Source organism: Equus caballus, chromosome 20 (genome assembly GCF_041296265.1).
Source record: "Equus caballus isolate H_3958 breed thoroughbred chromosome 20, TB-T2T, whole genome shotgun sequence".
In the NCBI taxonomy this organism is placed as follows: Eukaryota; Metazoa; Chordata; class Mammalia; order Perissodactyla; family Equidae; genus Equus; species Equus caballus.
Genome location: NC_091703.1, coordinates 6946073 through 6968429, shown reverse-complemented (window position 1 = coordinate 6968429; position 22357 = coordinate 6946073). Strand labels below are relative to the sequence as shown.

Here is a 22357-nt window from a genome sequence, read left to right as displayed (position 1 = left end):
GGCAGCTGAGAGTAAGCAAGGTTTCTAACCCTTCCCCCTGTGGTACCTCGTTGGTTCCTCTTGGCCACTCTTATCTTAGGCCTTTCTAGAAAGAAATGGTAAACTAAATAAAGCAGTGTTGGGAGAAGAAAAACACAGAGACATTATGAGATTAAGGAGAAATAACTATTATTAAGAAATTAAAATACTAGTCTCTTAAACCAGGAGAATAGTAGGAAGAGGAAAGCAAAATATCAGTATTAAACATCTTACTCTTGTACAAAAGTACCAGAGTTCTACAAAAGTTGAACAATACTCACATATAAAAGACCTTCATTTCCAGAAACAAATATTACTACATCCTCAATGATGGTGTAAATATTTAATTTCTGGACATGGCATCTCTCAGAGTTCATTTCTCCTAGAGATTTTTAATTCTTTGTGAGTGAGCTCATTTTCGTGGGTTTTCTGAGGGAGTTCTTTGAGCCCCGGGTGGTAAAAATGCTGCTCCAGCACAGAACAGTAGGAGGTTTCCTTCTGCCAGCTCCCGGGTTTCAGCGGCGTGGATCTGTTTCTGTGTTAATTTCTCAGGTTTCAGTTCTTGCACCAGGCAGGTAGTTAGATTCAGACCCCATCCTCCTCCCACCACATGCTGCCCAGACTTAGTATTGTTCCCCTTGCAGCAAAGCTCAGGAGAGAAGGCACGCCTCTGCAGCCCTTCTGGCAGATGGGCCATGGACCGCATCTCTCCGTCCTGGTCGTTAGCTGCAGCTCTCAGCCCAAACTCCTGCGTCAGCTTCGGCTTACCATTTGGGTTCTGTTCTCTCTCTTTATTTCTGACACCAATGGTTTACATTTCATTCTTTCAAACCTGGTTATGTATCAAAAAGAAGGGGAGTTATATGTTTTTTCTCCAGCTTTAAAAAAATCAACTTTATGCGGTATAATTTACTGGGGCTATGTGTGTGTTTTATCCAGGATTACTAATCCATGTGTTTGTAGCAGGAGAGGGGCCATCTGCATCATCCTCACCTGCCCTGTGGCTGGAAATTTCAAAGCAAACACTCGGCTCCGTTCTCCTCATCTGTAAAATGAGTACGAGAACAGACCCAGCCTCCCAGAGTTGAAATGAAGATTCGTGGGGTCACATGTGCACAGCTTTAAACTAGGGGACCAACTCACCCCCATCGGTTTGCCTGGGATGTTCCTGGTTTTAGCACTGGAAGTCCCACGTCCTGGGAATGTTCTCAGGCTGAGACAGCCAGATGGTTGGTCACCCTACCAGAGTGGCATCCATGTTAGTAAGGGGAAAAGAAACAAGAGCTGTGATCGTCACTAAAGTCATTTAAGTGAACAAAAAAATTTAAATAATAGTGATTTTTTACCTGATGAAACTGCTTTGGAATACAGTCTGGCAGCTCCTCAAATGATAAGCATCGAGTTGCTACATGACTCAGCAGTTCCATGCCTAGGCGCATACCCAACAGAAGGAAAACGTATGTCCACACAAAAACTCGTACACCCATGCCATAGCAGCAGTGTTCACAACAGACGTGGAAGCAACCCAAGTGTCCAGCAGCAGATGATGGATAAACAAAATGTGGTCTATCCATATAATGGATTCTCATTTGGCCATAACATTTCTGACACATGTTAAAACTTGGATGGACCTTGAAAATATTAGGCTGAGTGAAAGAAGCCAGACGTGAAAGATCACAAATTGTAAGATTCCAAATTTATGAAATGTCCAGAATAGGGAAATCTATGGAGACAGAAAGCAGACTAGTGTTTGCTTAGGGTTGGGGGAGTTTGGGGAGGTAGTGAGTGATGGCTAAAGGATATAAGGTTTCTTTTTTTTTCAGGAAGATTAGCCCTGAGCTAACATCTGCCACCAATCCTCCTCTTTTGGCTGAGGAAGACTGGCCCTGAGCTCACATCCGTGCCCACCTTCCTCTATTTTATGTGGCTGGACAAGTGGTGCATAGGTCCACGCTCAGGATCCGAACCAGCGAACCCCCAGCTGCTGAAGCAGAACGTGCGCACTTAACCGCTGTGCCACTGGGCCAGCCCCTACGGTTTGTTTTTGAGGTGATAAAAACGTTTTAAAATTGGCTGTGGTAATGGTTGCACATATCTGTGTATATACAGAAAACCTTTGAATCATACACTATAAATGGGTGAGTTGTGTGGTATGTGGATTATATCTAAGTAAAGCTGTTTTTTAAAAACTTGAATCTAATTCTCTCAGCTCACTCAGAGCCGTACGGGGGCAAAGAGAAGAGACAGGTTTGGACTGGGGAGGAAGGAATTACTGAGTCAATCTACACAGACTGGGCAGAGGATTTTGATGGTATCCTGTCAACTTTCTCAAAAACAATCTCTTTTCTTTAAAAGTTATTTGTATCTCTATTAACAGCTTTTTGAGGCTATTAAACTCTCCCAAAAAACAACTCTTTGCATTTGGATCACAAGAATTTCCTATGACAACTGTCATCCCGAATGCCCAAGTTCTCTCCATTTCCTACACTCCTACACCAGGTTGGTGGATATAACCTTTGATGTTCTACTTTCCAGCATTTTTCACAGTTTCTTTTATTTGCTTTTGCTGTTTTTATGTTAGGTTGGTTTTTTTGGTGAGGAAGATTGTCGCTGAGCTAACATCTGTGCCAATCTTCCTTCATTTTATGTGGTATGCCGCCACAGTGTGGCCTGATGAGTGGTATAGGTCCACACCAGGGATCTGAACCCACGAACCCAGGCTGTTGCAGTGGAGTGCATGAACTTAACCTCTATGCCACAGGGCCAGCCCCACTTTTACCATTTTTAAAACATCTTTATTGAGGTTTAAGTCATATACCACACAATTCACCCATTTAAAGTGCAAAAGTCTATGTTTTTTAGTACAGTCACAGATGTGTACAACCATCACCACAGTCAGTTTTAGAACATTGTCATCACCGCCCCCCCCCAAAAAAACATCCTTACCTTTTAGTTATCACCAATGAACTCAGATTTGACCTGCTCAAACCTAGTAAGCTAAAAGTTTGGGGCATGACTAATATTTCTATCTTTGTCTCATTTGTGTCATAAATAGAATCAACCATTTTTTAATTTCAGTTGTTCATTCTTTTTTTATAGAAAAGGGCAAAATTGCAATAAAATATGCAAATAATTGCAAAATCACTGCTCTACGGGCAGAGACGGCAATTCAGCTAGAACTGAACTGCTGACTGAAAGTCAGGCCCCATTGGGGAGCTGGAGATGCTCCGTCACGGCCATACACGGAACGTGGTTCGTGGGTGGTGGTGGACAGCGTAGGAAGCACACACGGTATGATAGTTGGTACGTGGAAATTGACAACTGCTTATACATCCTGTTCAGAATAAAGGACACAAAAAGCTGAAGCCTGAGAATGAGTTAAAATCATGAAAATAGAAGTATTGAAGGATTAAGAATGAATTAAACATCAAGGAGTTAAAAGTAAAATAATTTTTTTAAGACATTTAATTTTGTTTTAAATATTAAAATTAAAGTTTAAGGCAAGGGAGATAGAATATTTAGTGGAAGAAACATTCCACTTAATAAAAAGTACAAAGGTATAAAATACCTACAGGTAAACTTAAGAAATATACAGGCTCAAGTCTGCACATTGAAGAAACTTTAATTCTCCAAAAGAAGATGTAAATAAATGAAAAGACCTACCCTCACCTTGAATATGAAGAAACGATAATCCTAGAGAGATGTTGATTCTTCCTAAATGAATCCACAAATTTATTGTGATCCCAATACAATAAAAATATTTTGGAAAGCTATATTCTAAAATTCATTTATAAAATAACCAGAGAAATTCTAAGAAAAAAAATAAAAGAATGAGGAAGGCATCGGTCCTAACACATGTTAAAGTAATTTTAAAGCTATTTCCTTAATAGATTGGCCCTGACATGTGAATAAGCAGACAGATTAATAGAACAGAATCTATTCTCTAGAATCTAGAAATGAATGCAAATAGCTATGGAAACTTAGTATGTGATGAAGGTGGCATTTAAAATCAGTGGAGGGGGCCGGCTCCATGGCCGAGTGGTTAAGTTCGCGTGCTCCGCTGCGGTGGCCCAGGGTTCGGATCCTGGGCGCGGGCATGGCACTGCTCGTCAGGCCACGTTGAGGTGGCGTCCCACATCCCACAACTAGAAGGACCTGCAACTAAGATATACAACTGTGTACAGGGAGGGTTTGGGGTGATAAAGCAGAAAAAAAAAAAAAAAGATTGGCAACAGTTGTTAGCCCAGGTGACAATCTTTAAAAAAGAAAAAAAATAAATAAAAAAATTAAAACAAATAAAATCAGTGGAGAAAAGATGAGTTATGTAATAAATACTACTGGTAAAATTAGTCGGCCATCTGGGGAAAAAACAAAGCTCATCCTCAATTTTAATTCTCAAAATAAATTCCAGATAGATTAAAAATTTTAATGTAAAAACTAAAACCAAAAGAGACTAGAAGAAAGCATAGGAGAATAAAAAAAATCTTAAGACTGAAGAAGACTTGACTTAAGTAAGAAATGAAAATCAAAAGCTATACATGAGTTTACCTGGGAAGCATAAACATTAATTTACCTGCATAAAAATCCAACATTTCTTAGTGGTGAAAAATCATAATAAGCAAAACCAAAAGAAGACACACCGGAACAACACTGGCAACACCTGTGACAGAAGGCAACCTCTTGGGAGAGCAATGTGGCAATATCTATCAACATTTTCAAAGAAAATAGTTTTGCCCTAACAATTCTACTTCTAGAACTTGATCCCGTGCTCTCACGCGTGTGTGCATCTTTCACTGAAGTAGAGTTTATAACAGGAGAAGACTAGAAACTGAGATGTTCTATAAAAGGGGGGCAGATTCAACATATTACATACATTCATACTTTATGTTATGAGCGCAGCCCTCACAAATATTGGGGTAGTTCTTCAAGTGCTGATAATGAAACCATCTCCAAGATATTGGATTAAGAAGAAAACAAGCAGATCCAGAGCTATGTGAATAGCAAGCTTCTATCGGTTCAATAAAAGGGAAGGGGCATGCTTGTTAGACAGTCATGTGCTACATGATGACATTTGGGTCAACGACTGACCGCGTATACGACGGTGGTCCCATAAGACTAGTCCCACACAGCCTAGGTGTGGGTAGGCTATACCATCTAGGCTTGCGTGAGTTCACACTATGATGTTTGCACAATGACGAAATCACCTTTCTCATAACGTGTCCCCATCGTTAAGCGACGCATGACTGTATGCATAGATGATTTCTAGAAGAAAGCACAAGAAGCTGGTAACATCGTTGCCTCTGGAGACGGGGATTAGGAGACCAGAGGTCTTGCTTGCTTTTCATTGTATATATTTTTTTTATCATTTTCATTTTCATCATGCACTTTCATTACTCTTTCAATTAAGAACAGTTAATAAAACAATCAAGGAAAGCAAGTTGGAAGCAGGAAGTTTTTACCTTAAAGAAACACAAAGGAAATTAAAGTAGAAAGATCAAATGGAAAATGAACAGCAGACATTAAACCAATTGGATATAGTGGAGAAGTGTGGAGATACGGAGCTGTACAACCAAATATGACATTGATAAGACAGGAAAAATAACAAGGACCGTGAAAGAGGAAGGGAAAAGATAACAGCTGGAGGCAGACAAAGCTAAGAGTCCTCTTGGAGTGCACATGTTGGACGCTGATGCCCACTGAGCTCCCCTCAAGGATGCCTGAAGCTGAGCCACACAGAGCCCAGGCGAGGCCCAGAGCTGAAAAGGGCAGTGTGGGCAGCGGGAGTCCGGGCAGGAGGTGGAACCAGCATGTGGAAGTTCCTCCAGGCCAACTCTCTCTGGCCCGGGGCTGTGGTTGGAGAAGAATGGCTGAGAGCCCCCTGTTCCCATGGAGGGAGTGGCCTTAGACAGGTTGTTGAGGGCGTGGGTCTGGGCAGGGGCTGGCAGCATCCAGGGAGGGCAGCAGCTCAGACAAGCATCCTCTGTCATGTTGTCCAGGACCTGTTTTTAGTTGCAACCCTACGCAGCAAAGCGCAGCGCTGGTCCCACTGGTCTCATCGGGCTCCCTCCAGGCAGAGAGAGCCCCATTTGGACTCTTCAGGGGAGTGGAAGCTTTAAGAAAGGACGCTGGATCTTGGGGAATTGACAAAAAAGGAGACGTAACTGTATTTGGGACCTAAGGTAGAGGAGCAGGTCCTATAAATAACTGAATGAAGAAAAGTGAGGGTGGCACACAAAGGGAGAGAACTTTGAACCCGAAAGCTCGAGTCCATCCGGGTCTTCCATCCTGACCTCTTTTGTCCCAAGGTTGGGATGCAGAGTGGACAGGGGAGGAGGGAAGGAAAGAGATCGGAAGGCCTTGAGCTCCCCCTTTAGGTTAGAGCATGGGCTAGGCATCAGCAATTGTCACAGGACACGACAGCAGTGGTCCATGTGTGGTCCCTGGGGTCCCAAGACTCCGGGGAAGGGAGTGGGGGTTCCTGAAGTCGACGCTATTTTCATAACAATGTTAAGACATTTTATGCCTTTCACTCTGTGGACGTTTGCAGTGATGGTACAAAAGCAACGGTGGGTAAAACCATGCCAGTATCACTTAAGAATATCCTAGATAAACCAGCAAAAATGATTAATTTCATTAAATCTCAACCATTGAGTGCATGGCTTTTAATATTCTACATGACAAAAGGGGACGTCCGCATAAAGCACTCCTGCTGCCGAAGTCTGAGGGTTGCCTTGAGCAAGCACCTGGTGATGGCTGAGTTGTGAGTTGAACTCGCTGCTTTTTTCATGAAACATCATTTTCACTTAAAGGAAAGACTGATAAATTATGAACATTCACAATGAGCGTTTAGTGACATTTTCTTGCCAGTCACTGAAGTGAGTTTCTGACTTCAAGGAAAGCAATGGAAAGAATGTGTTGCCAATTTTGAACTCTGTCCTTTGAAGGAAAGATTGTGTGGGCATTTTTTTGTATGTCTCGTTTTACTGTGCTTTGCTTTTTTGCGCCTCACAGGTATTACTTTTTTTACAAGAACCTCCACCAGCAAAAAGATTACAATTCACTGAAGGCTCAGATGATGATTGGGCATTTTTTAGCAATAAAGTATTTTTTAATTAAGGTATGTACATTGTTTTTTAGACATAATGCTATAGCACGCTTAATAGACTACAGTATAGTGTAGACATAACTTTTATGTCTTTTATATATAACGTTTATATGTACCAGAAAACCAAAAACTTCTTGTGACTGGCTTTGTTGCGGTGGCCTGGAGCCCAGCGTGCAGCGTCTCTGGAGTGTGCCTGTGATTTGGAACACAGTGACGCGTCGCTTAATGATGAGGATGTGTTCCGAGAACTGCGCCATTAGGTGATTTCGTCGTTGTGCAAATATCACAGAGAGCACTTACACAAACCTAGATGGTACAGCCTACCACACACCTAGGCTATGGGACTAATCTCACGGGACCACCATTGTATATGCGGCCCATCCTTGACCGAAACGTCCTTATGTGGCCCATGACTGTACTTGCATCTCCCATGAGACTGATGGCTTCGCAGTACTTACAGACTTTTCTGAGGAGAGCAGCAATGAAACAAATGTAATTTTTGATAGCGGATAATGAAAGGTATCAACATTTGAAAGATCTGCATTTCTCAGTAAACCCATATTTTCCAACCAATCAATGAATGGTGTTACAAAATCATGCGTGGGTAAATGATCCATGCAAAGTGCATAATAAACCAACTGTAATGTAACAGGGTATGAAAAGTTCGCTGATAGGTTTCCACATTACTGCCACCTGAAAGAAACCACGTCTAGTTGAATTTTGGAGCAGTACCAAAGAAAGACGTCTACTGCTGCCTGAAAAGGCTGCTGAACACTCCTCCCTTTCCAGCTATACTCTGTGTGAGGCTGGATTTTCTTCTTACCCTTCAAGCAGAGCACATGTCACAACGGATTGAATGCAGAAGTGGATCTGAGAATCTGGCAGTCTTCTTTTAAGCCAATCATTGAAAAGACTTGCAAAAAATGTAAAGTGTTGCTACCTTTCTGACTAATCTTCTTTGTTTTGGAAAATATAGGTTTTTTTTTTTTTTTAACAAAAGAAGGTTTTTTATATTAACATGTAATTGGTGGGGTTTTGTTTTGCTTGAGGAAGATTGTCCCTGAGCTCACACCTGTGCCAGTCTGCCTCTATTTTATATGTGGGATGCCACCACAGCATGGCTTGATGAGCAGTGTGTAGGTCCATGCCCAGGATCCAAACCTGCAAACCCTGGGCCGCCAAAGTGGAGCACACAAACTTAACCACTATGTCACCCGGCTGGCCCCTGTAATTGTTTTTTTCTTTTTTTTACAACAATTAATAAGCAAATATTTTTTATTTTTCTCAGTTTTAATTTCTATTATGGTAAATGTCAATAGATATAACCCACATAAACAAAATCTCCTTGGGATCTCAATAATAATAATAACAGTTATAATAAAGAGGTCCTAGGACCAAAAACTTTAAGATCCACTGGTCTGGTAGTAACACCAGTAGGTCCATGCGGCAAGATGCTCATGGCTTTCAAGCATTCTGAGGTTACCTCTTAGTAGGTCCCCTTTGGCCCTGTTCCTCCCAGCCCCGTGAACTAAAGCCACAGTCTGAACCTCTGAGTAGATTCTGGCATGGTGGCCAGAGACCTATCTAGTTCAAGACCCTTTCTACCCACTTAGAAGATCTCCGCCTGGAGGTGGAGGGAGCCTGGCGAGGTGGAATATATTTCGTGTACTTGGCAGTAAAGTACATGAAGCCCTTTTAATTGAGCCAAAGAGACTTAGAAGCGGGGTAGGTATGAAGTGGAGATAGCATAGGGGTCAGGCAGCATTTGAGGCAAATCTTGAGGGACATGTCATATTTAGCTGGGCAATGTAACATACACAGACTAGGGACAAACTTAAGCACACTAATTTCACCGTGATAAAGTATTTCAGTTCTTGTCTTCTTTTGCCTACTCTTATTTCCATCTCTACCTCTCTTCCCATAACCAAGTATCATTCCTATAACTTCTTGGCATGCCTTAGAATAAGCCTATTGTCAGAAGCATATTGAGAAATACTCTGCATGATTTGAGGCTGAGAGTAAAGACTTAAGACTTGGTGATGTTAGCACACGTCCTGTGAGAAGACCATAAGCATTGGAGTAGGACAGAGCTCAGCTGGAATTTTGGCTTCCCCATCCCTTTATTCCAGGATCTTGAGCAAATTACTCAAACTCTTTAAGCCTCAGTCTCTCCATCTGGAAAGCAGACATGGTAACACCAACCTCTCAGAGTTGTTGCAAAAATTAATCATAAACAAACATGGGAGCACAGCGCCCGGGACAGGGCGTTCATGTAATGAATATTGACTTCTTTCCTTGCTTTCCCACCCCCTCCCTCCTTGCAGAGACACTCAGACTAGGATTCCAGTCGTAACCAGATGACTTCCGTGAGGACAGAGCCATCCTGGCTTTAGTTCCCGGGTGAAGGTAAGATGTTAACTAGACTCGAAAACACAGTATGTGCCATATCTGTTAGTGGAGATACAGTGAGGGCACAGGCACTGTCATCAGAATTTGAGGTAGGAAAACCAGAACATATAAACTCTGGCTAAGGCACATCCTGGGAGTTGGGCCATTTACCTGTTTTTGCCCACTTGGGTTCTAGATTTTTTTTCTGTAATAATCAGGCAGAAGTTACCCACTGACTGTAGGGTCCTACCCTAGGGACTTCGTGCAGACGAGAATGGGATTCATTGAAAATGGCTGACATTCCTTCAAACAGAACAGGAGCTACATGCAGTTGTCCATACAGCTAACTTGGAAACAATAATAATAATAATAATAATATAAATAATTTCCCATGGATTCTGCTTTCAATGGCCAATTTCTGTCTTTCTTTTTTTCTCTTGAGGAAAATTAGCCATGAGCTAACACCTGTGCCACTCCTCCTCTACTTTGTATGTGAGTCACTGCCACAGCATGGCTCGACAAGTGGTGTAGTTCTGTACTTGGGATCTGAACCCATGAACCTGGGCTGCCAAGCAGAGTGCACCAGACTTAACCACTACACCAGGGGGCCAGCCCTCAATGTCCAGTTTCTTAATGAATGCTGCTTCATTGTGTCAGAGCACTTAATACCATCTGTAGTAAGCCCCTCCTCTGCTTAGATGACTGTCCAAAATTTAAGAACAGAGTCCTCACCCACAGTGTTCTAGAGAAATCTGCTGCTTCTATTTCTGCCCCAGGTCTGTTGCTGTTTATTCCCCAGTGAGTGGCCTCTCTTTCTCCCTGTCTGCTCCCTCCCTCCCTCTGTCCCTCCCTCTCTCTTCCTGCCTCTCTCTCTCTCCTCCCCATTCCTCCATCCCTGTCTCCTCACGCCCCGCCTCTGCATCATTGGCCCTGAGGCTGAAGTCAGAGGCTTCACCCTATAGTCAGCCATCCTGTTTCCTTAGTTCTGTGCTTGTGGACCTGTTAGTGAACTGGGGTGGAAGAAAGGATTTCTCTGGCTCACTCTTTGGTAGGAAGAAGAACTTCCTAATTTGGTGTAGGAGCTAAAAATGGAAACCCACTTTGTCAGAAACAGGGTCATCATGACATTTCCTGTTTAATACCATCAAAAACTCCCCCATCCCCACCCTCTGCCAAGGCTCCAGGGGGATGACTGCTTACCCATTCCATATCCAAAACAGCGAGTACCAAGTAAGCGCCAAAGTACATAGAAATACCTTGCCTCTCTTTATATTACACAATCATAATATGGCTTTCAGTTTGCATGGCTCCAGAAGACCAGGAGGCTGCAGCTCATAGTGTATGTCTCCTCACTAGAAATGACCAAAAGAGAGAAAGAAAAAAACAAGCATTACTGTTTACTAAGAGGAAGCAGCCAATGTGAGCAAGTCCAAAAATTAGTCTATATTCTCCTCCCCACAAATGAAGAAGGTAGGTGTGAAGACAGAGAGAGTAGTTAGGAAAAGAGGCTCCTTGGGGAACACAGGATGCCTCTCTCTTTTTTTTTTTTTTGGTGAGCAAGATTGTCCTTGAGATAACATCTGTGCCAATCTTCCTCTATTTTCTATGTGGGACGCCAGTACAGCATGGCTTGATGAGCAATGTGTAGGTCTGCACCCAGGATCCGAACCCACAAACCCTGGGCCACTGAAGCCCAGTGCACGAACTTAACCATTATGCCACTGGGCCAGCCCTAATGCCTCCCATTTTTTAATTTGAAAAATATTATTTATTTTTTAAAATTTTCGTAAAATACGCATAACATAAAACTTACCATTTTAACCATTTTAAGTGTATAGTTCAGTGACACTAAGTATGTTGTGCAGCCATTACCACTGTCCGTCTCCAGAACATTTTTCATCTTGCAAAACTAAACATCCTAAAGTTATAACACTATAATTTGAATTTATACCAGCTTAACTTCAATTGCATACAAAAATTCTGCTCCTATAAAGCTCCCTAACCACCACCTTTCAGTTACTGATGTCACAAAATTACATCTTTACGAATGTATGACCAAAAACATAGACTAATAATTGTTTTTTATACATTAATCTCTTAAATCATGTAGAAAACAAAAAGTGGGATTATTAAACCAAAGTTACAGTAATGCTATTTCCTAATTGTCCACGTATTTACCTTTTCCAGAGATCTTTATTTCTGTCTAGTTGTCCTTACATTTCAACCCGAAGGATTCCCTTTAGCATTTCCTGCAGGGTAGGTCTGGTGGTAACAGAAGTGTTACCGAACAAGGACTCAGTCAGCTTGCCACAAGACAAAAGCTGATCAGTCACAAGGCCAGGCAGCGGGAGAGAAAGAACTTTACTGAGCGATGAGTTAGCCGATCAGAAGATGGCAGAATATTGCCCTAAAATAGACCACCCTAAAGGCGACTTGATTTGGAAACAACTTATATAAGGCGAATGGGGCTGGGAAGAGGGCTCAGGAGTGTCAGGTGATGGACGACTGCAGACCCTTGGGTGCATCTCCATGAATAAAAAGTTTCAGATCTGCTGAATGTGACACTCCTGAGAAGTCTAAGAAAACATTAGTGATTTTCTCATCAGGGACAGAAGAAACAGTTTTGGGATAGGGGCCATAAATTTTCTGCTAACAAGTCATTCTTTCTACTGGTTACTGGTCAGCTTGCCTACGTGCAGTTCTCAGCATTTTCCAAAGCACACTGTGAGGATAAGCCGGGGGCAGGGGGCGGTTCTGGAAACGTTTAGACATGGAGTCTCTCATGCTAACTCAGTCTCAAAATCCCTCAGCTTTTGTCTATCTGGGAATGTCTTAATTTCTCCCTCATTTTTGAAGGACAGTCTTGTCACATATAGGATTCTTGGCTGACAGGTTTTTTTCCTTCAGTTCCCTGAACGAATCAACCCACTGCTTTCTGGCCTTCAAGGTTTCTAATAAAAAAATCTGCTGAGGGGCTGGCCTTTTGGCATAGTGGTTAAGTTCGTGTGCTCCACTTTTGGTGACCCAGGGTTTGCAGCTTTGGATCCTGGGCATGGACCTACACACCACTCATCAAGCCATACTGTGGTAGTATCCCACATACAAAAAAATAGAGGAAGGTTGGCACAGATGTTAGCTCAGGGCCAATCTTCCTCACCAAAAAAAAAAATAAATAAAAAAAATCTGCTGAGCCCTTGTATGTGATGAGTCACTTGTTTCTTGCTGTTTTCAAGATTCTCTCTTTGTCTTTTGATAGTTTGATTCTAATGCGTCTTGATGTGTGTCTCTTTGAGTTTTTCTTTGGAGTTCATTGAGCTTCTCAGATGTTTATTTTCATATCTTTTATCAAATTTGGAAAGTTTTCTACCATCATTTCTTCAAATAATTTCCCTGCTCTTTCTCTCTCTCTCCTCCTTCTGGACTCCCACAATGTATATACTGTGGGAGAGGGGGGGTGGACCTGTTGGTCCACTTGGTTGTATCCCAAAGGTCCCTTAGGTTCTGTTCACTTTTCTTCAATATTTTTTCTTTTTGCTCCTCAGACTCAAGAATTTCAATTGTCCTGTCTTCATGTTCACTGACTCTCTTCTGTCTGCTCAAAGCTGCTCTGGATCCTGGTAGTGAACTTTTCATTTCAGGTATTGTACTTTTCAGCTTCAGAATTTCTTTTTGATTCCTTTTTATGTTTTCTCTTTATTGCTCTTTCCATTTTGTTCATACATCATTTTCTTGACTCTGCATCTTGTTTGAGCTCTTTGAGCATCTTCAAGACAGCTATTTAAAGTCTTTGTCTAGTATGTCCACTGTCTGCTCTCCTCAGGGGTAGTGTCTGTAGTGTCTGTTGATTTACTGTTTTCCTTTCAGTGTGCCATACTTCTCTGTTTGTTTATGTGCCCTGTGATTTTTGTTATTGTTGTTAAAAACTGGACATTTGAATCTTACAATGTGTTAATGCGGAACTCAGATTTCCCCCTTTATTTGTTTTGTTTTTAAATTACTGTGTGGGGTTTCTCTGTGCAGGAAATCAGCTGAGGGGTAAACATAAGGTCTTCTCAGGCCCTTGCTGAGCCCACACCTTTTCCTGGGTATGCGCTGTGACTTTCTAGAGTCCTCTGTATATGTGGTTGCTTTTGAATGTTTTAGTCTTGAAAGGTCTGGCTCCCAAAAGGGGAAAAAGGAAAACACAAAGGGGGAAAAAACCCAGGATGCAAAAACAAGTGCCAGCCCTTTAAATCCCCTGGAATTTGCCCGGCTGGAGGAGGTAGGGTTTGTAACAATGGCAATGAAGATTGCAACAATGCCAACAATTTCTGCATCTGCACCTCTGTGATCAGAAGCAGCCATCAGTGATCACAGCACCGATGCCTGTTATTTTAAAGGATACAATCCTTCTTGCCCACCCTGGCTCCTTGGAGCAGTGTGCAAGCTGCTCAAGGAAACTGCGCACAGCTGCCTGCCAGGGGCTGGTCCGTGAGGGAGGCTACTATTCTAAGAGCTGAAATTGACCAAACTTAACTGCAATTTACCATTCAAGACTTCCCTTAGATGTTCCAGACTTCAGAGCTCCCAAACAGTTACAGAGAGGTTCTGCCAGCACAACTGTTGTCCGTGTGGGGATATGGATGCCGGGTGCTTCCTGCTCTGCCCTCTTCTCTGACATCCAACCTCAGGGTGCCTCTTAAAGCAGAGTTTGTGTGTCCATGGCTGGAAGGCCAGTACCCTTACATTCTGGAAGATCGCCGCTGCCCAAACTTTTCTTTTGGAAAAGAGATCCAAATTAGGTTCTCCATCAAGAGATCATGTACTATTATAATAATGAGTTATTATTGTTTGTATATTCCAGATGCGGAAACTAAGGGTTAGAACCACCAATAACTTACCTGTTGCAGGTTCTATGGCTGCTAAGTGTAAGGTCCTAGGAATTCTAAAAGCTATGATCTCAACTCTTGCGCTCTGTTGACAGGGGATGGTCTGTAGGGTCAGCAGGATGCAGGGGAATCACAGTCAAAGCACATCATGTACATTAGCCAACCGGGTGGCAAGTTTGTGCTCCTGGGAGTTAGGTCCTCTGAGGGCAAGCTCCTCGATTGCCAGTGCTTTTAGGCCTGACAGGAGAGCCTGTCTGCAGATTCTCAGCTTGGGCAAAGGCAGGGGCTCCCTGTTGTCTCTGGAGAGGAGGACACAGGTTCTCACCCCAGTAACACAACTGCCCTCAGGGCCAGAGATGGGGATGAAGTTGCAGTAGTCCTGTCTCACACTGGTGAGCCCATGAGATCTTCACTGCCTCGCTGCTCTTCCTTCCAATGCTGTCTCCTCTTCAAACTTCCTCTGCAGTGAGCCCTTTCAAATCTTTCTTACCCTGTAACTAAAGCCCTTTGTCCTCAGCTCCCTTCCCAGCTTCCTCCCTGGAGGATGCTCTACGTCCTTGCTCTCCCTGAGGGGAAGCAATACCCTCTGGAACAAGTGCTGCCAATTCTTTCACGCTTATTCCCAAGTTCCATGAGCTCAGAGGGACTATTGGCTTTCTTTACCTTCTCATTGCCCCATCGGGCCATGACTTGCCTTCCTTTAAGCAATCACTCTCTTCCGTTGAGGTACACAACTCACCTACACCTGCCCTCCTTTGGGCTGCTATCTGTCCCCTTGAGTCGTCGTTCACACAGGGCTCTAAAGTAAAAAATGATGAGTTGATGTAGGTGAAGTCCATGATGGACAGCGCAGAATGCGCTACTGGGAACACTAAGTGCCAAAACAGAGCCTGTCTTTAAATGTAATGTTGCCATTTTGCTAAGCCAGCTAGCCTAGCTTTCTCTTTGATGAAAAAGAGAGTGATCACATAGAAAAGTTCCCACAGAATCATCAAGATTCGCCTGTCATTAAAATTTTAGTCGATCATCTATATTCTATAAAAATCTTAGAATAGAGATGCTCATCACTTTAACAGGATATGAAATATGGTAGTAGATGTTAGTAGAGGCTAAGAGAGATTGAGCTTATGCAGACCGTTCAATCACCGGCATTTATTAAGCCTGTACATTGAAGGAGCCTGATGCTGGCTGATTTTTAAGGAGACTGCTGACTCTAACAGGGATCTCAAGGTGGAGGGAGCAGGGCTGGGTGCCCTTCCTCACCACCCTCACCAGGGCACAGAGCCGCTCAGCAGAACCCCAGTGTACCCAGAACTCTTTTTACTTTGTGGTGTTTGATGCTATTATTAGGAGGAAAAAATGAGCAATGTGTTAGCATTTACAACTCAAATAAAGTTTGAATTGCTCTTTGTTATCTTTTCCCGTCAAATTGTTGGTTCTTTGAATATAACATTCTTATCAAGTCTGGGTCACGTGAACTTCCAGGTTTCTATGGGTTACATTTTAAGGCTTACCATGTGAGATTTTGGATCTTAGATATGGTGCTCAACTGTATCTTGGATTAAAATAATCACCCTAGGCCCAATCCAAGGATGCATCTTCACTGACATATTATTGGGTTTATAGAGCTCCAGAGACAACTGGGTCAGATATAAACCATCACGGATTAGGACAATCACCAGAAAGACCAAGGAATGTGTGGAGACCTCATCAGAATTGGAATCACAATTTTAAGGCAAATACATGGTTTGGGAAGGTCAGCCTTTTGAAGCATTAGGTGAGTTCATGAAATTGAGGATGTCTAAATTCAGATGACCAATCATCCTGGTTTTCCCAGGACTGGGATGCAGGACTTTCAGTGCTAAAACCAGGAGGAAGAGATCCCAGGCAAGCCCCATCTGCTCCAGCTACTCCAGCGGAGGCACCAACATGAGTAAAGAGGCCATGTTGATATCCAGCCCTCAGACGACCAGAGCCCCAGCTGCCACCTGGCTGCAAGCACGGGAGAGACTCCAAGCGCAAACCACCCAACTGAACCCAGTCAATCCACACAACTATCAGAAATAATAAAAGAGTGTGATTTTAAGTCACTTTTTTTGAAAAAATTGTGGTAAGATAAAACTTTCATTAAATTTACCATCTTAATCCTTTGTAAGTGTCCAGTTCAGTGGCATTAAGTCCATTCACACTGTTGAGCAACCATCACCTCCGTCCATCCCCAGAACTCTTAATCTTCCCAAACTGAGACTCTGTCCCCATTAAACAATAACTCCTCATTCCTTCCTCCCCCAGCCCCTGGCAACCACCATTCTACTTTCTGTCTCTAGGAATTTGACTATTCCAGGAACTTTATAGAAGTTGAATTATACTATGACTGGCTTATTTTACTTAGCATAATCTCAAGTTTCATCCATGTTGTAGCACGTGTCAGAATTTCCTTCCTTGTAAAGGCTGAATAATATTCCATTGTTTGTATATGCCATATTTGGTTTACCGATTCATCCACTGATAGACACTTGGGTTGCTTCCACCTTTTGGCTGTTGTGAGTAGTGCTGCTATGAACATGGGTGTGCAAATACCTCCTTGGGATCCTGCTTTTTATTCAAATCACAAATTTTTGAGGTGGTTTGTTACACAGCAATGGACAACCAGCATGTTGAGTCATGATTAGAGCTTATCATTGAAATGGTACAAGGATGATGGTCACGGAGGGAGAGAAGAAGAGAAAGGCAGTGGGGTCCAGCTTCAGGGATTATTTGCTGACTCACTAGGATTTCTGCTTTGGAGGGGGAAACCCACACTTCCCTGGCTTCCCAGGAGAGAGGATAAAGCAGGCCCCGAGTAGCCGCAGTTCATAAATTGGATTCATAATTGTGCCAATAAAAAGGAAAGACAACGCTGTGTTTGTATACAGACGGGACAGGCGGCTAGAGCGTCCCCCACCAGGACAATACCACAGCCACACGTGGAGAATCAGGAGTGATTGGGTCAGATGAGAGCGGGAGAGCTGAGAACCAAGAATGGCGAATGCATCTTGGATTTCATCACAAACCAGATAAGCTAAATTCTCATTCTTGTTGAAGTTAATCAGGGCTGAGGAAGAAGCAGAAACCCTGGCCACCTTCCTGGAGCAAGTCTAACAAACAGAGGTCAGATCTAGGCACCAGGATGCACTGGGGATCCCGAGTGAGGCAGGGAAACCTCACCTTCTTGAAGTTGGCCTCCTGACACTGGCGTGGGGAGTTTTCCCAGCTGTTTAAAAAAAAAGTATATTAATGGAAAATTTGAGGTATACTAAGGTCAACAGATCAGGAGATGACAGCCACTGAAAAGATAGCTCCCAAGAGGAGGGGGCACACCACGCCATGGGGAAGCACCAGGGTTGTCAGGAGGCAGAGGGAGAGGGAAGAACTGTGGGCAAGACCCTCTTGTGGTTTCCATGGGAAGGAACAGGCGAGGCAGGCCCCAGGTTGAGCGGTACCAATTCAGTGACACCTCCAGTCTCCTCAGACTTTCAGGGATGGGAGCTGTCCCCATGTTGACTCTGGTTGTGGCAGCACGGGTCATTTAGGAAATAACACAATGAGCGCAGCTTTCGCTCATCTTGCTAGATGCAGAGACCCTTGAAGGAGGGAGGGACTGTCCTTAAGCCAGTATCTTTGCTCCCTGGTCTGCAAAGAGAAATGTTGTGGGAAATCCCCAGGGAGTGTCTTCAGAGGTTTTGGGGGGAATCCTGACCAACTGGGAGGAGAAAAGACAGAAGTGGGGTGAGGGATGTGGCAAAGATCCTCCGGGAGGTACAATCAATAGGCTTCCCTTCCTGGCAAGGCCCCCAAAGACTGAGCGAGAGAGGAGTGCAGACTTGTACGCACACCTTTGAACTCTCCTCCTGCCCTCTCCTCCGCCTGCTGTGCCCACATTCCTCTTAGACCAGCTCCTCCTTCCTGGGATCTACTTTGCACAGTTTCCAGGAGGTAAGAAAGTTATAGAGTCCAGAAAGGCTACCTTGATGGATGGAATAAAGAGAGAAGCAGAGAGGAGAGGGAGGGTGGAGGGGCGTGTGGGTGGGCATGGGGTAGGGGTTGAGGGTCTCCCAGGTAGGCTCTTTGGGAAGCTGTAGTGGAAGCTGTTGGGGGGTAGAGGAGAGAGAGATGAAGAAATATAACCTTCTATGGATGTTTTGCTGCATTTTAAGAAAAAGTTTCCTCCAGAGACTAAATGCAGATTTGGACTGCTTTCAACCCGTGTCAGGCTGTTACTTCTTGGAAGGTGAGACCATGCCAGGACTGGGCCGTACTGTCCCGTGTTTATGTGGGTTACCTTGTATTGAGCTGTGTGTTTTCACAAACTATAGTCAGTGATGATTTTGCTGCTATCCAATTTTTATAAAAAAGCAGAAGAAGTATTTTTGGCTTTCACGTTTTAGAAGAGAGAAAGGTCTGGGTGTCCTTCCTAAAGACTGCGGACACTCTGATTTCATCTTCCTTCCAACTCTGCAAGCCCAGAACTTTCTACTCTGATCTCAAGCTTGGAGGTAAACTGGGGCTTTTTTCTGAGGAAAGATCTACACAACGCCGAACAAACTGGAGGAAAAGTAAACCGATAACAGCCAGCAGCCAGGTCTATAGATTACAGGGTGACCAAAACCGATGGTTTGGCTCACTTTTTCTGCTTTATTCCACTGCTTTCTTTTCTCTCAATTATCTTAACGAATGACTGCTTCCGGTTTAAGACGGAGCCCAAAGTCCTTGTGAGTTTTCCCAGCCAGAGAGATTTGGGCTTCCTAGTTTTGAACAGCAATATCGTCACGCCAGATGTAACTCCCTTCTGGCAAATGGGACGGCTAATTGATGAGCTCAGGACGGGAGGCCTCCTGCAGGAGACAGCGCAAAGAAAAGGAAAATGCGCACGGCACACAGACAGTTAAGCCGGTGGGGAGGCCGCTCTCTGGCACCGATGATGGAAAACCTCGGCTGAAAAGAGAGACCCCCCTGCAGCAGTTTGAAGGCAAAGAGTAGCTGCTTGCTGCTTTTTATTTTTAACTATGAAGGATCAATTAGAGCCGTCAGATCGTGTCGCCAGAGGTTCTGATGTGAGCCTGCTGACTCAGGAGGAGAGTCAGACAGCACTCCCTCCCGGGGCCGCAAGACTTCTCCTTAATTGGTTTGAAAAATTGTGCTGGACGCCAGCAGCTGCTGCTCGGGCGGTCAGGAGCCAGGAGGGACAGGAAGGATGACAGCCCAGCCTCTCGCCTTCCGAAGCCCCTCGGTGACTTTCACGCACAGCCTTTCTTTTCCTTCCCTCTTAAGTTTGTCTCTGGGACGACCCCCTACCCCGCGAAACTTTCGGTGGAGCCTGGGCACATGACGCAGCCTCTTCTCTCCATCTCGGAGGCTGTTTCTGAGGCAGCACTTCCCGCCTGCGCCTGCTGGCAGCGAGTGGTCAGCAGGGCGGTTCCCTCGCGCGCCTCTGCCCCAGGCCCCAGCAGGCTGCGCCCCTGTTTTTACCTTTGATTGAAATCTGGCCGTCTCGTTTCCTCTCTAGCGTTTGTCCTTCTGCTCCTGAACCGCTCCTGCGTTCCTCGGGCGCCCTGACTGCACTGCCCGACGCTCCAGGCATCTTGGGGGAGCAGGGCCCTGCGGGGACACTCACAGGTGGGAGCAACTGCCTGGCTTCCGTCTAGGAGAAGAGCTGGGCCGTTTCCTTGTGTATAAATGAAGACGGTTGGATTAAATAATTTGTTCTCAAATATATTTTTTTCTTTCAGCAGATAAAAATCTTATTCAAACAAAAACTAGCTGAAATGCAGCCTACAGTGCCCTGCCCACTGGGCTTCACGTCCTCCATCCCCAGCTGACGCCTCTCCCAGGGCCCGGGGCTCCCCAGAGCACAGCTCGGAAATCACCAGGCTGGACGTGCTGGAGGCCCCGTTAGGCTCTGACAGTCTGGGTCCTGTGGCGTGGGGATTTCAGGAACGGCCCCAGGAGAGAAGAGAGCCCGCAGCAGGGCAGCCTGGTCCCTGCAGGTTGTCTCAGCAGCGGCGGAGGGCTGGGGGACAAGGAAGATGCAGATAGTGCTACCACCAACGGCAGCTGCTCAGGCTGCGGTGGCCCCGCGGCCTCACTTCCCTAAGAGCAGCTGGAGAGAACAGAGGGATGGTCCCAACACCCGGCCCCCCTGGGAGGTGAGGTGCAAGAGGAAGCCACGTTCAGGTCTTTGCATTTTTTTTTTCAATGCCATAGAAAGTTATTGGAAGGTTTTAAATACAGCATGATCTGATTGACACACTCAGAAGATTTACATGTTTAAATGACTCCAGCATTAAGTTGGAGAGTGGATTGACAGGATAAGCCTGGAAAGTTCATTCACTAGTCTTACTGAGAGATGACGCGATGTCTAACAGAACCGAAACCTTATGTCCACACAAAAACGGGTACAGGAATGTTCATAGCAGCACTATTCATAATAGCCCCGAAGTGGAGAGAACTCTATTGTCCATCAGCTGAAGAAAGGATAAATAAATGTAGGATATCCATACAGTGGGATATCATTTGGCCGTAAAGGAATAAAGTACTGGTACCGGTACGCACTGCAAGATGGATGAACCTTGAAAACATCATGCTAAGTGAAAGAAGCCACTCACAAGAGACCACAGATTATATGATCCCATTATATGAAATGTCCAGAAGAGGCACGTCGACAGAGATAGAAAGGAACTGGTCATCAGGGATAGGTGAGGAGGGCGAGTGGGGAGTGACGGCTAATGGGTATGGGGCTTCTTTTGGAGATGCTTAAAATGTTCTGGAATTAGTGGTGATGGTTGCTTTGTGAATATACTAAAAACTAATGAATTGTACACTTCAAAAGGATGAATATTATGGTATGTGAATTATATCTCAATTAAAATAACTAGATATTAATTAAAATAATTTTAATTATTAAAATGAATATAATTTAATAAAATTAATTTTTTAAAAAAGATGATGAGAGCTGGAACAGCAATGGTAATGGAGTTTGGTGACAGGTCGAATACAGGGCATGAGAGAGAGGAAAGAGAGGCTGGTTCTCAGACCCCAGAAGGGCTATGCCTGTGGGGACAGGGGCACCACTGAGCAAGGCGGGAACAGAGGATGAGAAGCGCTCGAGCGGGAGCCACGGGATGAGAAGGAGCGCCTGTGCAGGGAAGGCCCACCGGAAGCGCTGCCTTGAGGCGGGACTTCCTGTGGGAGGGGCCAAGGGGCAGAGGCAGCCATCTGCCCTGACATGCGGGTTTGCCGCTGTTAGCAGGCGAGTGTAACTGAGGCCCAAGAGTCGTGGAAGTCGCCCAGGCCGCCGTCATGTTTGCTCTCTTGTGTCTCAGGCATCCAGCTCCCTCGTCCTGGGCGCATCTCCTGCCTTCTTTACCTGGATGCTGTCTCCTCTAGCGAGTGCGCCCTACCGCACTCCTCCGCCACCCAGGCTGGGCTCCCCGCTCACCTTCGTCTTTGCTCTGACCGTGGTATTGACAGTGAGTGCTTTTCAGTGGGATAGGGATTCTTGTTTTCTTTTTAACTTTATATCCAGAGTCAAGTTCCTAGTACATGGCAGGCATAGGCATGCAACATATGGTTGTTGAGCTGGATTAAAATTTTATTTAGACTTGGTCCATCTTCTTAATTGTTTGGAGTTGTTTTTCCCCACCTCTGACCCCCGTTTTTGAGCTACAGTGGTGAAAACCTCATGTGGTATTCCAAGTTTGGACTGACCGTGAGGCAGCGTGTGGAAGAAAGAGCACAGGAGGGGAATTTAATTCTTCCGGTTTCCAGTCTTGGTGCGGCCACAAGCTCGCGGTTTCTTTTTAGCTAGGTTGTTTTATATGTCCTCTAGGACTTAACTGCTCATCTGTAAAATAAAGCCTGTGACCCAGATACTCTCTGGGACAGTACTGTCTGATAGAACTTCCTGTGGTCGCAGAAATGGTCCATGTCTGCGCTGTCC

The 22357-nt window shown here is 44.5% G+C and overlaps 2 long non-coding RNA genes across 2 annotated transcripts; one reads left to right on the top strand and one right to left on the bottom strand.

Annotated features, from left to right (window-relative positions):
- Nucleotides 1-153: 153 nt before the first annotated feature.
- On the bottom strand, nt 154-8054 carry LOC138919333 (uncharacterized). Its single transcript, XR_011429459.1, has 3 exons — nt 1365-8054; nt 1162-1257; nt 154-850 (listed from the first exon to the last, which is right to left on the bottom strand). It is a non-coding gene; the product is annotated as an uncharacterized lncRNA (long non-coding RNA).
- Nucleotides 8055-19578: 11524 nt separating this feature from the next.
- On the top strand, nt 19579-20281 carry LOC138919332 (uncharacterized). Its single transcript, XR_011429458.1, has 3 exons — nt 19579-19648; nt 19925-20034; nt 20148-20281. It is a non-coding gene; the product is annotated as an uncharacterized lncRNA (long non-coding RNA).
- Nucleotides 20282-22357: the final 2076 nt, after the last annotated feature.